The sequence below is a fragment of the Macrobrachium nipponense genome, chromosome 30 (assembly GCF_015104395.2).
Source record: "Macrobrachium nipponense isolate FS-2020 chromosome 30, ASM1510439v2, whole genome shotgun sequence".
NCBI classification, from domain to species: Eukaryota; Metazoa; Arthropoda; class Malacostraca; order Decapoda; family Palaemonidae; genus Macrobrachium; species Macrobrachium nipponense.
This window is the reverse complement of record NC_087218.1, coordinates 20,537,846-20,541,699: the sequence shown is the minus strand read 5'-3', so window position 1 is coordinate 20,541,699 and position 3,854 is coordinate 20,537,846. Positions and strand designations below refer to the sequence as shown.

The 3,854-nt window shown below is 33.9% G+C and overlaps 1 protein-coding gene across 1 annotated transcript in view; it reads left to right on the top strand.

Annotated features, from left to right (window-relative positions):
- Positions 1 to 371, top strand: part of LOC135202038 (uncharacterized) — a 1,587-nt gene extending 1,216 nt beyond the window's left edge. The window contains exon 1 of the mRNA XM_064231312.1: positions 1 to 371. This exon is cut by the window's left edge and continues 1,216 nt beyond it. The gene's annotated coding sequence lies outside the window, so the exon portion shown is untranslated.
- Positions 372 to 3,854: the final 3,483 nt, after the last annotated feature.

Here is a 3,854-nt window from a genome sequence, read left to right as displayed (position 1 = left end):
GTTATGAAGGTACTGAATGTCTTCTTCGGCAATGTTAGATTAATTTACTTCTAAATATACAAATATTAATGGAAGGTTATTAGTCAAAATCTTCCGAATCAGCAATGCAAAATGTTCCTGTCAAGACAAGAAGCCCATTTAAATACTACATTTATTTACAACCACTGTTCAAAACATGCAATATCTTATGATAGGTTTTATTTTTTACATTTCTGTTTGATATAATTTATCCAGAATTCTCACTTTGCATATATACCTCAGTATTTTACAAGGCACGATGGCTATTGCTACTCCTGTGCAAATGTCACATACTTGCTATGTATGACCCACCAGTATTAGTTAATAAGGCCTCCTAATCTGTGATATGTTGTGTAAGTTTATTGTTAATATTGTTATTGTTGATTGTGAAATAAAACATTTGAAAGTATGAAAATATTTTGATTCATAGTCTCTTTATGTTGTTTCATGTAATCATGAACGATTACACCCCTATTGCTATGTAAATCACGTAACATTATTAGAAAATCAAAGAATACAATTACAATATTAAATTAGAAATTTGCAGCCATGAAATTAGAAAACTTTGGTGAAAGTAGCATGCATTTACTGCCGTCTCTGAGCCGCCATATTTAGCAATACAACGAAATTCGACTGAAGAGATCGCTGACTAGTCCCTTACAGTACAATGCAAAAGTAACCTGAAATATTAAAATTATTAAGACAATGTAATGTATGCTTTTGATATCTAGCGTTTACCCAACGCTGCGGAGAAATTTTCACATCAGATGATAGTATCATATAAAGGGGTTTAATAGCGCTTTAAAAAAAAGTAACCTAAAAAAATGTACCCAGTACGAAGTATTAAAAATAAGAAATTGCTCAAAAAGAGATCATCAGCCATTGAATCTAGCCTTTGAATTTATAAATTTGAGGTTCACGTACTAAGCAGCAATTCATGTGAAGATTTTTCTGAAAAATAATTGTTCTTCAGGCAAAATTTGAGGCTTAATTTCACTTTATAAAAATTTTCATTCTCTTTATTCTATAACCCTTGCACATTAGATGAAAATCACCTCTATTTCGAAATAGTGGAAGGTCGTTTTCGCTACAAAGTAGAGGAATAAGACTTCAGAGCATTACATTCCGCTGTCTAGAAGGAGAGGAAATCAAACAATAAAAAACGAAAGCAGAATATATTAATACAGAGGTAACAAAACATTCCTAAGAAACAGAGATCACAGTACCACGTGATTGAGGGATATATAAAAAGAAAAATCGTCATAAAACCCCATAGTAATGAAAGAAGCAAGGCGCATTACCCAGAGAAAAATCCGAACGAGGTACTCTTTTTACCAGGATCATAATAAGTGGTAAGGAGAGGGTTATAGCCATGGTCATTAACTCCCAATTAAGATCAGGTTATGGCGAGTAAGAGGGACGCCAAGAGGTCAATAGAAATAAAAAGAGAAAAAATGGGTTCCACCGAAGAGTCATAAAGCCTTTAATTCGGACCGTGGAAACTTGCCCCGGGAGGTTCTACCGGATGCTCTCGAAGGCATCCGCCGTACCCACGATTCTCTCTCTCTCTCTCTCTCTCTCTCTCTCTCTCTCTCTCTCGCCTGATATAGCAATTCAAATAGCAATGTGGCAAACAGTCCCCATCTCTATTAAAGTGATGCATAATCAAAAATAGCTCTCTTAATCAAATTTATTTACCTAACTTTCTCTCTCTCTCTCTCTCTCTCTCTCTCTCTCTCTCTCTCTCTCTCTCTCTCTCTCTCTCTCTCTCTCATGATATATTTATTTGAACAGTATTATCGCAAGCAGTTCCCCTCTCCCTAAAAATGGATAATTCAGCAATATGGCAAGCAGTCCCCATCTCCATTAAAAGAATGCATAATTCAAAATAGTTCTCTTAATTAAATTTATTTACCTAACTCTCTCTCTCTCTCTCTCTCTCTCTCTCTCTCTCTCTCTCTTCTCTCTCTCTCTCTCTCGTGATATATTAATTTATATAGTAATATGGTAAGCAGTCCCCCTCTCCCTAAAAGGATAATCCAAAATAGCTCTCTCTCTCTCTCTCTCTCTCTCTCTCTCTCTCTCTCTCTCTCTCTCTCTCTCTCTCTCTTAGAATGTATTGACAGAGATTATCCCTTAGTATTTGTGTGCTGCCTCTCTCTCTCTCTCTCTCTCTCTCTCTCTCTCTCTCTCTCTCTCTCTCTCTCATGCATAAAATGTACAAAATTTAATGCCAAAAAGTCGCACAGAAGGAAATATTTCTCAGATTCATTCGTACTCGCAAATGCAGTTTAATTTCCTATCCATCTAATTAAGAAACATTAGTCATGTAAGTAAGCATCCTTTCTGAGTTCACTTTCACAGGAGACACATCTGTCCAAAGCCAACCAGCACCAAAGTAAATAAATAAATAAATAGATAGAAATAAATAAATGAATAATTTAAATAAACAATATGCACTCATAAGCACATGCTGTCCGCCATTGTCCTTTTAATTACAGGTACTATCAAAGTTTCAACCTGATTGGTAATTGATAGGCTTTAAAGGTTTGTTGACGCAACATTCTTGCAGTCAGAATTTTCAATTAAAGGCTAGTATATTTATGTGTGTGTATGTATATACAGATATAATACGTAATTATATATATATGTTATATATATATATATATATATATATATATATATCTAGTATATATATAGTATCGACTGGCAACAAGAGCTGCAACGTAATATATATAGTATATATATATATATCATATATATATATATATAGATATATATATATATTATATATATTATATATATATAAATTATATATCTATATAAATATATATAATCTATTATATATATACATATATTATATATATAATATACTATATATATATATATAATATATATATATAATATATGTATGGTATGTATTTATGTATGTATGTATATATGAAATTAAGGAGCAATTGGCACTACCTAATACGCCTTCAGCATCTTTGTTGGCCTTCATAAAGAGAATGATTATATCTACGCACGAAATACCCGGATGTTTACACAGTTCTCCATACGTGCTACTAGCATGTTTCGAACAGCGTTTTTCTCTTGCATCCCGCTACAGAACGTGACAAACGCGTGCTACCAACGTTGCAGCTCTCGTTGCCATCGCTAATATTGAAGAGTGCGAGAGGTTGTTCTTAAAGTGTTATGAGATTAAATTTGCGAAAGAAGAAATTTGCCTGTCAGTTGTTTGTGTATTATTTATTTTTCTGCGATTCTTTTAATCTTTCTTGATTCTTGTCGTTTTTCTTGTATATCTTATATTTTTCTTATTACTGATTCTCTTTTTTTTAATATTTCTGTTTACTGGATTAACTGTTCGGGTTAAAACAGCATCAGTTGCACACACACAGTTTGAATTTAGCTTCTTTTTATTTTATATTTTTATTTATCTTGATTATTTATCTTGAGACATCATCCAGATAGATTGATTGAGAGAGAGAGAGAGAGAGAGAGAGAGAGAGAGAGAGAGAGAGAGAGAGAGGGAGCAATTTAACTCGACTCTCTGTAACGGAGTGTCGCCCAACAATAGAGTCGTGCTGCCTGAATTAGCGTGTGTGAGTCTTAGTTGAGCCATGTAAATACAAAAATCCCTCTATTTGCATTACAATGCGAGCCTACTGTGCTTCTCACAAAAGCCAAATACAACCTTCCATTGTCTCCCTTTACGTTTATAGTGATAGTCGGGGCAATTAGACAATAAAACGGAACAAAAGGACGAACCCAAGGAGATGAAAGTAGTTATAGAGGGTGAAACAATCGAGCCGTTTTCCACTGGCATTGTCTAC